At 41.4% G+C, this 18,017-nt stretch overlaps 1 protein-coding gene across 4 annotated transcripts in view; it reads right to left on the reverse strand.

Annotated features, from left to right (window-relative positions):
- Nucleotides 1–18,017, reverse strand: part of stat6 (signal transducer and activator of transcription 6, interleukin-4 induced) — a 231,692-nt gene that overhangs the window by 195,917 nt on the left and 17,758 nt on the right. The gene's annotated exons all lie outside the window — the stretch shown is intronic.

Here is an 18,017-nt window from a genome sequence, read left to right on the forward strand (position 1 = left end):
AGTGCACAGGGGAGTGTCTGCTCACGCCCCCAGCCTCACTCGGCTCGCTTTGGCTCGCTTCAGCCCCACTCCAAAACGGTGCGAGTTTTAGGGGCTAAGCAGGGCTGAAACGAGCTGAGTCGTGCTGGTTTTTGGTAGTCGAAACGCGAGCCGTGTCGGGCTGAAGTGAGCTGAAGTGAGCTGAAAAAGGGTAGTGGAAAAGGGCCATTAGTGACATATAACAAAGAATCCTGCCAAGTTTCGTGAAATTCCTCCAAAAATTGTGAGAGGAGTTGATTCCAGAAGGTGAGTACCCTTCCCGGGACGGACGGACAGACGGACATCGCCACAACGTAATCCCCCTTTGGGCCTTTCGGCCAGTGCGGGATAATGAGGAAACAGGCCAAACCCGGCCAAGAAACTGCTTATCCAGGGTTCCCCCTGGGTTCTGAAAAATATTCTCCACTTTTTTTCCTTGAACAATAGTGCCATAATAAGTATGCTTCACTTTTTCTTAGTCTGTATTTTTTCCTAGTTACTGACTTATCAAAGTGGACTTAGTACAGGTTTATGCCAACCAAACTGGCACAATTCAAATATTTGTACAGATATAGCTAGGCCTCACCATCACATATAAAATTCGGGCTCCACTCCAGCCTCTAATCAGAAAGGCTTGATTTTGGGCCGCCTGTGAACCATCAAGCCAAACTAAACCTCTTTAGTTTGAGCTTACTGAAGGTTATTTTTAGCATTGAATCATTCAAAAGAGGTATTAGGACTCCCTTTAGCCTTTACTTCAACACAAAACTTGATTTACAATTGAACAGAGTTGAGAAGAGTCTGGGACCAACCAACAGTGAAGGAATTTGAGTTTCCCGACGATTTACGAACCGAACACAGAATGACACAGCGTTTTACATCATACATTCACCGCAGGAACTCAAGACGCCATGCTGCCTGAAACGTAGCTCCCTTCAGTCGCTTGCTGACTGACAGCACTTTCACATTTTTTTTTTTTTTACTGACACTGTCTGGTGTGCTCGGGGACAGTCGGGGCTCTGAGTGTGCCTCCCTGTGGCTGTTTCAGCCCTTAAATCATCCTCAGTGCTTGAAGAAGCTCGTCCAAAAAACTCCATCAGTTTAGACTGCGTCATTTTTCATTTCACGCAGAGATAATTACACCAACACACCAGGCCGATTAAGACGCACTGCGATTGGTCACAAGTTTGGCACCCATTTGGTCATTCTGTGTAGGCGATATTTATTGGTCACAAGCATGTACCCATTGTTTACACTCTGGCTTCCCGCCATCTCTTCACTGGGGTTAGACTTTGGCAAACGGAGGGATTTGTGGAGGGATTTCTAAAAAAGATGATTTATGATAATGATGACAAATACATTTGTCACTGTGACGACTGTTAGTAATTTTCGCTTCATCACTAATGGATTATGTTCATCACTGATGAGCGTGACGAGCAACAGTGGGAATCCTGCTTATCAGTCAGTTATATAATTACTTGTGAGCCTGTGAAAATGGAGGGACTAAAAAAAATGTTAAAAAAATAGCTGTAGTTTCTAAACAGTTAATGCACTTCAATCCAGTGTTGTAGTCGAGTCACAAAACCTCGAGTCCGAGTCCAGTCTCGAGTCCCCAGTGTTCAAGTCTGAGTCAAGTCGAAGTCATTAAAAAAAATTTCGAGTCGAGTCCACTATTGATCCGAGTCGAGTTCGAGAACAAGACACCAACCACACCATTTGACGGTGGCTGTTTTAGCGCCATTAATATTAGTTTGTTCCTGAACATGACGTATGAACAGGTGAATGTGCTTCTCTTTATCAGGGAGTGTGAAGTATTCTGTCAGAGATGGTTGGGAGACGGATGTAAGTGCAGAAGGTGTGTTTATTAATCCAAGTGAAGACGGTAAACAATCCAGAACGGCAGGCAAAATCGTAAAACAGTGAAACAGGCAATAGGTCAAGCGAGGCACAAACAGGCTATCGTAGACTCGGCAGAATCAAAGACGAGAAACAGGAAATTAGGGATCAGGAAACCAAACAAGGAAATAAGGCTCAGTAATGTATCAGCAACGCAACTCAATACTTCGCAAAGTAAGTGTGTTTTCACAGTTTTTATATAGATGCGCTGATTGCGCCTTAATCCTGTGCAGGTGCGAGTCGTTTACGGCGCAAGAGAGAGTCCGCTTGGTGGGCGTGCTGTCCGGAGCGCACCCGAGAGTCTATCTGATGCACGCGCCAAGGCGTGGACACTCTGGCATGGAATTAGTACAAAAATGAATGTAGATATAAATATAAATATCTTATGCCAAATTATTATGGCATGTTACAAAAAATAAAGCAAAAATCTGAGTCCTCGTCTCCAATTTACGAGTCCGAATGCAGTTAATGCACGAGTCCGAGTCCAAGTCCGAGGCATCAGTGCTCAAGTCCAAGTCAAGTCACGAGTCCTTAAAATTAGGTCACGAGTCAGACTCGAGTCTGAGTCCTGGACTCGAGTACTACAAGCTTGCTTCGATCACATATTGGTTGCTTCATTTCAAATCCATTGTGGTGGTTTTGAGGAAAAACTAAGAAAAATTATGTCACTGTCCAAATACTTATGGATCCAACTGTACATGAATTATCCACACACTGTTTCATAATCTTAGAGGTCACAGGTCAATTTACTGTCATGTGAAAGTCTGACCACATGATTTGCAAATCAGTGTAAAGTTCAGCACCTGTTGCCTCGTGTATGTTTGTAAATAGCATGAAAATTAAAATGCAAAAACCATCATCTTGATGCATAATTTTTAACGAGTTACATTCCATTCTGAAATAAGCAAAAGAAAAACATTCTAGCTGTTTTGTGGTAGCTGGTATTATCAGGAAATCTGCACTGTATATCATGAAATTTAGGAAAACACTAAATTAACTAGAAACGTGAAATTGCCACTGATAATTTTGAGCCATCGTCTATTTCAAACGTAAACTGACAACGTTAACGTTAACAGCCTCGCGCCAAGCGCCATTTTATATATAGCTTTTGATAAAATATATCAATTTGTGAATAATCTACAAAAGAATATGCACTAAAGAAAAAATACAGGTTGCTGTATGTAAATATTAAACTATTTTTATGACTTTTTTTTTAAAATAGTACAGTCAGAAACAGAAAATGATCTTTTTGACCTCTAAAAGTAGGTCAAATGTCAAATTTGGCGACCAGCGGTTAAAATTTCATCCGAAACCAAACAACTTTTGGAAGAAAAAAAACAAAATCACCAAAAACAATAGTCTTCATCGATGAAGACTAATAAAATAAGTCATTTCGGACTTTAAGGACTCTTTCTTATAATAATAATATGTTCAGGCTGCACGGTGGTGTAGTGGTTAGCGCAGTCGCCTCACAGCAAGAATGTCCGGGTTCGAGCCCCGTGGCCGGCGAGGGCCTTTCTGTGTGGAGTTTGCATGTTCTCCCCGTGTCCGCGTGGGTTTCCTCCGGGTGCTCCGGTTTCCCCCACAGTCCAAAGACATGCAGGTTAGGTTAACTGGTGACTCTAAATTGAGCGTAGGTGTGAATGTGAGTGTGAATGGTTGTCTGTGTCTATGTGTCAGCCCTGTGATGACCTGGCGACTTGTCCAGGGTGTACCCCGCCTTTCGCCCGTAGTCAGCTGGGATAGGCTCCAGCTTGCCTGCGACCCTGTAGAACAGGATAAAGCGGCTAGAGATAATGAGATGAGATGAGATAATACGTTCAATTTCTATAGCGCCTTTCTCAAAACCCAAGGTCGCTTTACAATAATAGGCAGAAAAAAAAATTCTTACAGATCAGCTGCGAGCATTTATCTAAGGTCTCTTGTACGTGCTTTATACTTAATTTTAAAAAGCAAGCCTGCTTTACATGTTGCTTTAACACCTTGCTCTATGACTCAAAATTATAGCAAAAGGCTATGCATGTGCACATGTGCAAAAAAGTAATCCTCTGTCTTGCAGAAACATGCTCTCTCATGTCATGCACTCAACAAAATGCCAAGAAAAGTTCTTTAGGTATGATGTTGGGCGTTCTGCACTGGCTCGGTAGGTTGATGAATGTTATTCTGGTACTTTGACTAACTGTAGAGGTGTGACTATGTCTTAAAGGCTGAGCTTAAAACATCAATAGCAAAAAAAAAAACCCCACAAAACCCAGACTTAATAACACTATCACACAAAAGAGGTTTCTGTTCTTTTCTGAATCACAGGATTAAAAAAGATCAGCATGTCAGGCTTAGTTAACAGTGCGTGGTCTGCACTTGCAGTGTACAAACAGGAACAAGGCTTGTCCTTACTTTGATTCGCGCTCAAAAAAGAGGCACATCCTGCCAGCTTTATCCCCAGTTAAAGCTAGACTGCCTTTCAGATTTTTCAAGTGTAGGTCATAAAAATAATTTTCCCCGACAGTCAATTATTTTTGTTTAGTTGACTGAAAGCTACTGGATTCGAATTACAGACTTCCAAACTTATTCTTTTTTTTTTAAAATAGAACAATGAATGAATTTAAGGCCACGTGGCCCTAAATTCTCTGCTATTTTTTCCTGCTTCACCATGACGCAATACAAGATACTACATCATGCATCACGTGGTGGGCTTTCCCTGTTTGCGCAAGGCATTGTGGGATACAAATTTGAAACAGGAGAGAAAAATGGAAGACATGAGTGTGCGAATGAAACGTGAAAGACCGACTACAGTAACGGAAAGAAAGCGAGAAGAAAAGACGTTATGTTATATACGAAGGAAAGGAAACGCAGGACCAAACTAATAAATATCGGCGCTCAGCGAGCACCTCGGTGTGATCAGCTGTTCGTTTAGCGACAGAATGTCAGTGTAACGGTCAGTGCACAGTCAAAGGTAAACCTGCACGTGCACACACACACACACACGGACTTCCTCTGTCTGTTTTAGGGATCGACCGATATGTTTTTTTCAGGGCCGATACCAATACCGATTATTATGGAATTGGGATGCCGATAACCGATATGTGCAACCGATAAATGTAAACATAATTCATATGAAATTAAACATAGCACACACTGACACAGACCTTCAGATCCATGAAATGTATGTTTAATTGTAAAATTGAACATGAAATTTTGTGCAGGGAGATGCCAGCAGCATTTGTACAATAAAGTCAAACATTAGTTAGAATAAAATGAGAAATAAAATAATAATAAAATAAATATTCACCAATAAAAAAATAAATCACTCCCTACTATATTACAGCTCACCATTTTCAGTGGAAAATAAATGAAAATACACTCTGGATTCTTTTACACTAAGAACTAAGTAAGACTTACCAACTTCAAGTAGTTTTTAAATAACAAACCAATGCCATGTACACACGTAGCCGGGTATTTTTAAAACCGAACATTTTCCCCCCCCCTCCGTTTATAAAAATGTTTTATCCACACCACCTCGTCTTCGAAAAAAATCCCTTCCACACATAACCGAACATCTGCGTTTTCAATCACATTCATAAGCATTCCAAACCTGTAGATGGCTATTTCCCCAAATCCTACCCCCTAATCACATCGCCTGCGCTCTTGGAGCAGTAGTTGGGCTTCTAAAATTAAACATGTAAATAGCACCTGCACAATAATTAACGCTTTCAAGGCACTACTCCGATCCATTACTCTTTAGCTAGCCGCACACTACGCCGATTTTCAGCGTACCGAGCCAACTGAAGTCGCGAGTCAGGCGTAAAGACTAGTTTTCGATGGTACCGACTCATCTCACAGCCGATTCGAAAAACTAATCGGGAGCCAGACTGATCGGCAAGAGTCGCTAGCAATAGCCAATCATATCTTTCGCATATAACACGTGACATCATTAAACAATTTCTAGTGCGAGAAATGCGTGTTGGTAGCACCTAATGCAGGTATATACTGTAATTCCATAGACTGAAGCTTTATCCATAGACACAGTGGGCTGGAAAGCCACTCTGCTCAAGTTGTGTGGCTGAATTCCAAATCGCTTTAACTCCCCTATATAAGTGCACTATTTAAGGTTGGGAATAATAGCTCATGCAGCCTAGATAGTGCGCTACATATTCCATGTTGTGTCATTTGTAATTCAGCCTGTAGCATCTTCAAGTGTTGGATTTAACAGTAACTATATCCAATAGCCAGTCACAAAGCTATTAAGTTGTCACGTGTCGCTTCAATCGCGACTGCACTCGTAAACAGTCGGGGGATATGTGCGTGCCCTGTTGGGAGTCGGCTCTGAAATGGGTCGGTTCGGTACCGCGTGGATCGCCGTGGTGTGCGGCTAGCTTAAGTCCATGCTTAATCTGGCTTCTGCAGTAAACAAAGGTCGCATGTTTGACGTCAGGGCAGATTTGTTGTCATTTTTTTGGCGCAGATTGTGACGTTCTAAAACGCAAACCTCCGGTTATCTCTGTCTACACGAAAAGGCATACACGGAGTTTTCAAAAATCTTCACTTTGCCCGGAGTTTTTTTAAATATTCGTTTTTGATGTGTTTTCATGTGGATGACAGGCCAAAACAGAGAAAAATATCTTCGATTTAGCAGATACCCGGCTACGTGTGGACGGGGTCCAAGTGTAGGGAGCTGCCTGCAGCATTTTTTAAAAAGTAAAATCAAACATACAGTAAAGTCGGCTATCACTCCCTATTAGGAGCGGCTGCTCCTTTAAGAGTATATCGCTTTCCGAATCAGAAGCGCTAGCGAGGAGAATCACTTGCGCAAGAATTATAAATACTAGTCACGCCTGGCTTGTTTAAATGTTCAAACAGCGCTTTATAAAGTTGCCTTGACCACCTCTCTGTATGGCTGTCATTCTACTGTTCGAGTAGAACTACTGACACATTCACAACGTTTCCAGACGGGGATTTAAAAATGACTGTAGCCTACGTTATGCTGTTTCAGCGAGGCTAGTTGGTTGTAGGCTAATTCAAGTGCTTCCTTCCGTAAGCTAAGTTTGCCTGGCTACACAGATGCAAATGGACAATTTTAATGAGTAGTAGATGAAGAATGTAAACATGTAATGATGTTGTGCTTTTGCAACTTGTGCGTTTGTGACTTATTGCGGCAAAAGCAACCTTGATACGGGCGCCTTGAAACAGTTCAGAGTGTTTAGCTGCGCGTGTCGATTGGCTATATCTCTTGTGCCAAACAAATCAGATGTTGTGGTGGGCGGGACCGTGTTCTTGAACTCAGAGAGGCGAGTGCAGGAAAGGACGTGCAGTGACAGTCGCGTTAGGAACGAAATGGCTGCAAAAAGGCATGTTATCGGCATATCGGTGGAAATTATGGCCGATACCGATAACCCTAAAAATGCAGAATATCGGCCCGATATATCGGCCAGGCCGATTATCGGTCGACCCCTAGTCTGTTTGACTGCATGATTTCATGCACGTTATTTGCTTTAATCCCCTCAAATTAAATAACTTCTCAGCCACAGAATGGCCTCATATTTTGTGAGCTATTACAGAAATAAACATATATCACAACGACCAAATTTCAGAGGGAACTAAATTTAATCGATTTTATGAAATCAAAAGGTCGTCTAGATTTAACATAAGGAGACCAACCACACCATATAATAGATGGTTTGTCTTGGCAGTGTTTGAGATGCAGCCATGGTATGAGAACACAGTGTGCAATGAAACCAACTGAGATATAAACACAAGACAACAACCACTGAGTTCACATCATCTTATATTCTCTTGTTTTATATGACTCATATAATTCTATGTAATTTTGCTTCAAGTGGTTGTGCAAGTGCTTATTGGCTTCTTGTTGTTATAAGATGATGCATGTCTCTGTCACAATAAAACAAACATAAGAACACCTCTCGGATCTTAACTGTATCAAATCAAATCAAGTTTATTTGTATAGCGCTTTTAACAATAAACATTGTCGCAAAGCAGCTTTACAGAATTTGAACGACTTAAAACATGAGCTAATTTTATCCCTAATCTATCCCCAATGAGCAAGCCTGTGGTGAGGAAAAACTCCCTCAGACGACATGAGGAAGAAACCTCGAGAGGAACCAGACTCAAAAGGGAACCCATCCTCATTTGGGCAACAACAGACAGCCTGACTATAATATTAACAGTTTTAACAGGTAAACTGTAATAATGCATGCTGTTGTAAGACCTGCTGTAGAAGTAGGAATATGAAATGTTACAGGAAACAGAAAATGAAAACCGAAAACGAACGAATTTATTCACTGCATGGAATCGAAAACGCAAACAAATTTAAAATGTTCCAGAGTGAAAATGTTTTGAGAAGAGTTTAACTGGTTGATAAAGTTATTTTTCCGATTCCATAGTGATGTCAAGAAAGTGAAGCCGAAACAAAAACATTTTCCAAATTCGACAAAATTCCTATCCAGAAATAGTCACTAACTCTAGTCCTTACTACATGAAGAAAATCCATGTTTAAAGTATTTTGCCGACAATTCTGCATGCAAAATAAATAAATAAAGAAATAATTCATAATTTTTTAAAAATAAATACCTGTTACCCCAAGCTTCCTATAAATTTCTATAAACTGGTTTCCAACTAAACAAGTGGTATGGAACATTGGAGAAGGAATGTCAAATGATATGTGTCTGCCTGTTTTCTCAAACAATAAATTATTTTACTGGACGTTTTTTTCCACGGTTGGCTTTCATTTTCCTACATTTAACAAGATGTGGGATTTTTTTTTTTAATCATTAACTGTTATTAGTGTACATAATCTAATCTGTGGACGCTTTACTTGATATAGAACAATGCTATTTAGCATGTGTGTTATGGAATCAAAATAGGATTCCCTAAGAATCAAGTGAGAAGGAATCTTACTTTCGCTATTTAACAGTTATTCCACGAAATCGAGTCGTACGTGAGCTGATAGCCGACGAGGCACATAGCACCGAATTGGCTATAAAGAAGAAGCCTTTATTTGTCACATGTACACTCAATGGGGATTAAATCAGAGTGCTAACCTCCTAGTGGTATTCCCCAGGCAACGACTACAGCAATGACCCTGGGCTGCGATACCATCGGGAGCACGGTGGCGAACCATCAGGCCTAGTCCTGCTTGATTCCCCCTGCTCCTCGCAGGTTCAGCCAAGGTGGGACGGATCCCAGGGGAGCTGCTGCTGGCTAATAGCACCTGCACCACCCAAAATCCCATGGGATCTCACTGCCTTGTGAGTGCTGGCGGCAAGACTTGTCTACTTGTCAGTCTGCTCTGCAACTCCTGCAACCAAACTGGTACCAGACATACTGCTTTGCTTTCCTCTGGATTACGCTAGTGAGGTCGAGAGGGGGGCCCTGTCGCTGGGGCAACACAGGACCTCCATAAACTTGCCCAGGCATGTTGCACCATGGAGAAGCCACTCCATCTTTGTGGAAGGCACAACTCACCATCGTCTACGTAGACGGACGGAGGCCGAACCAAAAGTACACTCAAGTACAGACTTAAGCACAGTGAAATTTCTCCTCTGCATTTAACCCATCTGAAGCAGTGAACACACACATGCACACACAAGTGAGCAATGAACACACACATACCCAGAGCAGTAGGCAGCTATGCTACAGCACCCGGGGAGCAGTTGGGGGATTAGGTGCCTTGCTCAAGCGTACTTCAGCCCATGGCTGCCCCATGTTAACCTAATCACATATCTTTGTACTGTGGGGGAAACCAGAGCACCCCCACGCAGACACGGAGAGAACATGCAAACTCCACACAGAAAGGCCCTCATCGACCACTGGGCTCGAACCCAGAACCTTCTTGCTGTGAGGCGGCAGTACGAACCACTATACCACTGTGCCCCCATGTATGACGAGATTGAATGGAATGACCATTTTATTCTATCCACATTCACTGGATTTTGAGAAACAGCTTTTATATTTTATTTTTTGCAAATTTAATAAATAAAAACTTTATACAAAATGTCTGACGAAATCATTTCCGTTTAGAATGTAAACAAACTGGCGAAATGACAGGAGCAATTTGTGAAAAATGCAATAATAATAATAATAATTATTGAAAATTAAAAAAAGATACATCTTTACCATCTTTCCATATTTTGTTGCTTTTTTTTGTATTTTTGGGGGTTTTGTTTTCGAGTAGAGTTTTTATTTCGTCCTCGGTTGGTTTAGCAACATGCTCCACCATTTTGTTTTTCTCTACATGTGATCTATGACCTATGATCTGCTATTCTAGTAGTAGAGTACTGAGGGAGTTCTCTGGTTTGTTTTCTTCCCAAGGCTCTCTCATGGACTTGACCTTCGTAGCATGTGTTTTGGAAAAGGGCTTGAGAGAGCACTGAAGTGAGGGGGTGGGATTTTTCAGTTGGATGCTTGAAAAATCTAGTTGACTCTAATACCCTGTCCACACTAGGGACTTTGTACCGATACGAAACTACTTTCTTACCGCAACACCTGTCCACACTAGCAACTATTGAGGTATTTCACCTGACGTCACAGGGTCACGTGACGCCCCGGTGTCCACCATTTTGAACGTCAAGCTAGCTAATGTCAACAACAGTAGCTGGTATGTTACTGTAGCAATGTTTACGTTCAGTCATTTGGATGACTGTTAAAACCTTTCAGTCTCAAGTTTTTCCTTTACTGGATTTACTAGTTTACTGAGCTAGCGCAAGCGCCGGCCGGCCGGCAGGCTAGTGCGCCGGCCGGCCGGCAGGCTAGCGCGCGCTAGCTCCCAGCTTGCCCGAGCGCGCTAGCTCAGTAAACTAGTAAATCCAGTAAAGGAAAAACTTGAGACTGAAAGGTTTTAACAGTCATCCAAATGACTGAACGTAAACATTGCGACAGTAACATACTAGCTATAATGTTGTTGACATTAGCTAGTGCTAACAGCTAGTTGCTAATACACTGCTACAACTACACCGACCCTAATAATACAGTTCTTCATCATTGCCTGGTAACAGCAAATTTATAACGGGCCATGTCTCAACAGACTAAGAAGTTATTTCAATGACATTTAATAACATTTTGTTTATCCTGAGGACCGAAAGTAAATGAAAATGTGAACAAACCTTAGCTGTAATAAGATGGCGACCACCGGCTCCAGGGACGGCCCACTGATGTAGGCATGTTACCCAGCCTGACACAAAATATTTGTAGGCATCCAAACTCTTATACGCTTTCAGATCAATACCTGTGTATGGCGATGGGTTTTTAACGACATAGGTATACAGATCATGTGGGCCGAAGTCAGGTAAAGACGAGGGCTTCGTGTACTTCCGTACGTCAGTGAGCAATCCTGGTGGAAGCAGGTAAACGTCGTTCTCTAAGCCTGCTAAACTCAATTTTCGCAAATACCTCTCCCTCTGCTCGCCCTGTAAATGCCCTACGTCGCTGGATAGTGAAGGTGTTTTCTGCATCTCGCTCCTTTTTCTTTTATGTTTTTCGTTTGTCGCCTTCCTCGCATTCAAACTGATTCGAGCCGTGCCGTCCAAAATGGCAGCATCACATGACTTGGTCACGTGAGTGAAATACCTCAATACCGGTACTGTAGCGGTATAACTGTATCGGTACGAAACCCATAAATGTACTGTAGCGCTTCGCTGTAGTGTGGACAGATGAAGCGGCTCTGTGTCGATACAAATATAATGCGCAAGCACAATGAACCATTCCTACGTCTTCCGGGTTATTCATACAATACAATATGCCCGTGCTTTCCAGCTGTAAAATGGCTCAAAACGACCGTGGAGCTACATGGAGCAAAGAAAGGGGGGAGAAAGGGAGAGGGTGAGGGAGGGAGGGGGAAAGAGGGAGGAAGAAAGGAGGAAGAGGGGAAAAGGGAGAGAAAGGGAGGGGAAGAGAAGGAAAGAGGGAGAAAGGGAGGGGAAGAGAAGGGAAGAGGGAGAAAGCGAGGGGGGAGAAAGGGAGATTCGTTTTCTTTGTTTCTTTCTCAACTGCCTCGCGCGTTTTATACGATTCGACTGAATAAATGACCACCAGAAATACAGACCGTACACTGACAACAAAAAGCACACACACGTTGTTTCATCCGCCATATTCTCGGAAGGAAGTTACTCGGTAACCACGGAAACATTTCGCGCACGTGCATTTCAACTTCCGTGAAAGAAAACCGCAAACATTTCTCGCTAGTGTGGACAGATGCACTAAACTGTACCGGTATGCTTTGTATCGATACAGTTATACCACTTTCGTACCGGTATAAGTGTGAACACAGCATTAGTGGTTTCTGCAAAATCACTTATTGAGGCTTTAAAGGGATGGTTTGGGTCAAAGATTCAAAGATTTTTTATTGTCAGTTCACTATATATCCAGGACATATAGGAGAATCAAAATGCCGTTTCTCTCTCACCTTACTTGTAAAAACAGATAAAGATTACAAAAAAAATTTCAGAAAAACAATATATATAAATATTTATAAATATAGATAATATAGATAAAAATACACTCTAAAATCAATGTACAAAATAGCAGTAGTGCAAATACAGTACAATATCTAACGGAGAAGGTGCTTAGAAGAGCAGCTTATGAGGTGTATATGAACAGTAGTGCAAATGAGCAATAGCAGCAGATATAGAACTGGCCCAAATTTTTCCACTCGTGATGACTGGGTCAGAATGACTAACGGGCACACAACAGCACGGTTAATGGTGATTTTTTTTTTTTTTGGGGGGGAAGGGTTCCTGTATTTCACTTACACCACAGCTTTTAAATTTGCTAACTTGATTGGTCAGAATGTCTTGATTAATTTTCTGTAATAGCAGCTCTGGCAGTAGTTTGACTCGAAAGTAGATCACAGTTTCATATTAATGTCCTTGTATTAATAGGTTATTGTTTCTATAGTAAGAGCTTATACAGGGGCTTGTAAGATGGACATTCCACATAAATGAGACAAGAGTGCTCTGAGAGCACAATATCCCCCCGCTGGCAACGATGCCATAACTCTGGTAAAATGCAACTGAATTGAATTAAATTACAATATGCGTATTACCGACATATAACAAAGAATCCTGCCAAGTTTCATGAAATTCCTCCAAACATTGAGAGAGAGGAGTTGATTTCAAAAGGTGAGTACCCTTCCCGGGATGGATGGACATCGCCATGAAATAATCCCCATCTGGGCCTTTCAGCCAGCAGGGGATAAAAATTGCGAGGGAAGTTGATTTCAGAAAGTAAGGACACCTTGATGAAATTGCCAAAGTACAAGTTTGTTAATAATCAAGGGCATAACTCTGGTAAAATTTACCCAAATTATACAAAATTTCAATATGCGTATAACTGTCATATAACACAGCCTTTTGCCAAGTTTGGTGAAATTCCTCCACAAATTGTGAGAGGAGTTGATTTCAGAAGAACGTACACCCTCATGAAATTGTCAAAGTACAAGTTATTTAATCCAGGGTCAAAACTCTGGGAAAATTTTCACAAATGAAATTAAATCGCAATATGTGCATTACTGTCATATAACAAGGGCTTTTGCCAAGCTTCGAGAAATCTGTGCAAAAATTGTGAGAGGAGTTGATGTCAGAAGGCGAGCACACCTTCATGAAATTGTCAAAGTACAAGGTTGTTAATCAAGGGCTGTAACTCTGGTAAAATGCGACTGAATTGAACAAAATAACAATATACGTACTACCGACATATAACAAGGCCTTTTACCAAGTTTGGTGAAATTCCTCCAAAAATTGTGAGAGGAGTTGATTTCAGAAGGAAAACACACTCTCATGAAATTGTCAGATTATAATTTTGTTAATCAAGGGCTATAACTCTGGTAAAATGTGACCCAATTGAACAAAATTACAATATGCGTATTACCGACATATAACAAAGAATCCTGTCAAGTTTCATGAAATTCCTCCAAAAATTGTGAGAGGAGTTGATTTCAGAAGGAAAATACACTCTCATGAAATTGTCAAATTATAATTTTGTTACTCAAGGGCTGTAAACTCTGATAAAATGTGACCCAATTTAACGAAATTACAATATGGGTATTACCAACACATAACAAAGAATCCTGCCAAGTTTCATGAAATTCATCCAAAAACTGTGAGAGGAGTTGATTTCAGAAGGTGAGTACCCTTCCCAGGATGGATGGACAGACGGACGGACGGAAATCGCCACGACATAATCCCCCTTCAGGCCTTTCGGCCAGTGGGGGATAATAAAAACGTATGTAATTGCATATTTGGTGAAACTTCGCATTTATGTAAGGAGTCTTAACTATGAGTAAGTACGCTGTAAGTGTCAGCAGTAAAGCTGTACCTTTAAAGAAAATTTCTCGCAAATAAACAAATTGAGCTAAAAGTCACTCTTTATGTCTGTCCTTTATAAAAAAGCTGCAAGTTGAATTCATTCTTAACGCTATAACCAATAAAGTGATGAAAACAGACGGGACTATTTTTTTGTCAGGAAGGCTGCCATAACTCCATCGTGCGTGATGTCATTTTCCGCGAGCACAGCGGAGGCGTACAAGTGCATGCTATACTCGTGTCAGCGGGGCCATAGACATATAAACATAGACGCCGCCTTCTGCGTAGAATCATACGTCATCCTCGCCGCCATATTGGATGTGGCAAAGTGGAGATTCTTCAACCGTCTCTGGTATAGCGTCTAGACAGTAGCCGAGAATAAAGATGCCCTGCGTTTAACTGTACCAACAGGTTTACCGTCCAAACGAGATCACATGGGATTACCTTTCACAGGTGAGACTGGAAAAATACTTTTCATTGTATTTGGTCATTATAACGTAATTTTACGAACAGATTTTTCTGACTTTGTGGCTAATATGAAGTCTCGCGCATAATAGCCACTCGGTGAAACCTGTCTCCAAACAACGAAGTATTTCCTTCGTAACTACGCTGATTGTTGTTAGTTGCTTAGCTAACTTTTCACATACTATGTAGGTTTCCCAAAAATAAAGAAATGAAAAAGCAGTGGGAGATAGCTGTGCGACGGGAAGGGTTTTCTGCTACTCCGTCATCCATGCTCTGCAGTGAACACTTCAGAACGGAGGATTTGGACAGAACAGGTCAGACAGTCAGGATCAGAGAGGGAGCTGTTCCTTCAGTCTTCAGTTTCCCAGCTCATCTCCACCGGGTAGGTGTAGAGTTATAAGCAGTGAGAATTAGATAATACAGTTCCACACTATGATGAACGTTTTTGAACATATGATGAATGTTTTTAACCTTTCTGAATGTGAAGGAATCAGTGATGTATTTTGTTTTGGTATGACGCACACTATTTATAACCATCACATTAAAAGTTATATATGTTGTTTTGATGCCTGTTTGTTTCCCAAATATATACGTGTGTGTCTTAATGGTTGAATAAAAGGCATCGAGTTAAATATTATTGTAGAAAGGGGCTTTATGAAGTTCAGTCCATTTACTTGCATTGGTTTACGGGGAAGATTTGCCACATCCAATATGGCGGACACTCTAACGTATCCCAGCAACGGGCCACCAGCTCAATGCGGCGTCTATGTTTATATGTCTATGAGCGGGGCGAAGTATTCTGTCAGGGATGGTTGGAGACGAATGTAAGTGCAGAAGATCTTTATTAGAAAGAAAAGTGCAAACAGGCAAACAGTCCAAATCGGCAGGCGTATATCGTGAATGGTAAAACAGGCACGAGGCACAAACAGAATATCGTACACAGAAGCAGGGTCAAAAATGAGGAGCAGGAAACAGGAAATAGAAACCAGGAAATCAGTCAGGAAACAAGGTTCGGTAATGTGTCACAACAACGCAATACTTCGCAAAGTAAGCCGACATTCTGAGTCCTTATTTAGGCGCGCTGATTGCGGCTTAATCCCGTGCAGGTGTGTGTCATTCACTGTCCAGAGCGCGCCTGAGAGTCCTGTTGTGACAACTAGACTTTTCTTTGTTTGTACATGACATCATAGCTAATTAAGCATGAGGCTTTGAACCAGAAGTGGGCCATGTTGAAGGATATACACAAACGCATGTGGTGCACATTTACTATCAAAGATATCCTCGAGAGGTTGTCACGCTCAAGAATTCCTTTTGTTTCTTCGCTATGCTGACTCTTTGTGCTGTAATTGGATGTGGGAACAACTCTATGTGAGATAAGGGGACTTATGAGTTCTTCAGAATTCCAGCAATTATAAATAACCAAGGAGAAAAAACAAGAGAGTTGTCCACGGAGCGTAGATGTCACTGGCTGTCCAACATAAACCGGGCTGATTTCAGCGATGAGAAAGCAAAAACCACACGAGTCTGCAGTGAACATTTTATCAATGCAAAGTGCTACAAACTAGTAATTAATGAAAGATCACAATATATTTGAAATATTGGATCGTTTAATAGCCTGGTCGTGCAGAAACTCGCCGCTGTCAAACATGACAAAGCCGTGATCATCGAGTGCGTGATCCGACAATCAAAGGCTTCTACGATTATTTCATTTTAAAAAGAGCTGTATATAATTTTGATGACGCTGCTTTTATTTTGCTTTTTCTTTCCATTAGGGAACCAGCCGAGCGCTACAATTTTCCAGATCCAGACTGGGCTCCAAAACAAAATACGGGCCACAACAAAATCAAAGATGGTACGAAAGCGGAAGCTCGAAATGCTCGACCTACAGAGAGTAGAATGAAACACAAAATTATTGAAGAATCTTTCCAAACGATCACAGAGTCAGTCGAACAAGATTCATGTCAATCTCCGACCTCAAATACTGCAGCCTCCTCGCCCGGTGAGGGCTCTTTTATAACTAAATGTGTTCTATAGTGTACGTTAGATACCTATTTTTTGAAGCAGTCAAAATGATTGTTTTTAAAATAGATTTGAGAAATGACTACAAGCTTCTAAATGTACAGTGGTGCTTGAAAGTTTGTGAACCCTTTAGAATTTTCTATATTTCTGTATAAATATGACCTAAAACATCATCAGATTTTCACACAAGTCCTAAAAGTAGATAAAGAGAACCCAATTAAATAAATGAGACAAAAATATTATACTTGGTCATTTATTTACTGAGGAAAATGAGCCAATATTACATATCTGTGAGGGGCAAAAGTATGTGAACCTTTGCTTTCAGTATCTGGTGTGACCCCCTTGTGCAGCAATAACTGCAACTAAACATTTCCGGTAACTGTTGATCAGTCCTGCACACCGGCTTGGAGGAATTTTAGCCCATTCCTCCGTACAGAACAGCTTCAACTCTGGGATGTTGGTGGGTTTCCTCACATGAACTGCTCGCTTCAGGTCCTTCCACAACATTTCCATTGGATTAAGGTCAGGACTTTGACTTGGCCATTCCAAAACATTAACTTTATTCTTCTTTAACCATTCTTTGGTAGAACGACTTGTGTGCTTAGGGTTGTTGTCTTGCTGCATGACCCACCTTCTCTTGAGATTCAGTTCATGGCCAGATGTCCTGACATTTTCCTTTAGAATTCGCTGGTATAATTCAGAATTCATTGTTCCATCAATGATGGCAAGCCATCCTGGCTCAGCTGCAGCAAAACAGGCCCAAACCATGATACTACCACCACCATGTTTCACAGATGGGATAAGGTTCTTCTGCTGGAATGCAGTGTTTTCCTTTCTCCAAACATAACACTTCTCATTTAAACCAAAAAGTTTTGTTTTGGTCTCACCCATCCACAAAACATTTTTCCAATAGCCTTCTGGCTTGTCCACGTGATCTTTAGCAAACTGCAGACGAGCAGCAATGTTTTTTTGGGGGAGCAGTGGCTTTCTCCTTGCAACCCTGCCATGCACACCATTGTTGTTCAGTGTTCTCCTAATGGTGGACTCATGAGCATTAACATTAGCCAATGGGAGAGAGGCCTTCAGTTGCTTAGAAGTTACCCTGGGGTCCTTTATGACCTCACCGACTATTATACGCCTTGTTCTTGGAGTGATCTTTGTTGGTCTACCACTCCTGGGGAGGGTAACAATGGTCTTGAATTTCCTCCATTTGTACACAGTCTCTCTGACTGTGGATTGGTGGAGTCCAAACTCTTTAGAGATGCTTTTATAACCTTTTTCAGCCTGATGAGCATTAGGGATGGGACA

The sequence above is a fragment of the Neoarius graeffei genome, chromosome 13 (genome assembly GCF_027579695.1).
Source record: "Neoarius graeffei isolate fNeoGra1 chromosome 13, fNeoGra1.pri, whole genome shotgun sequence".
NCBI classification, from domain to species: Eukaryota; Metazoa; Chordata; class Actinopteri; order Siluriformes; family Ariidae; genus Neoarius; species Neoarius graeffei.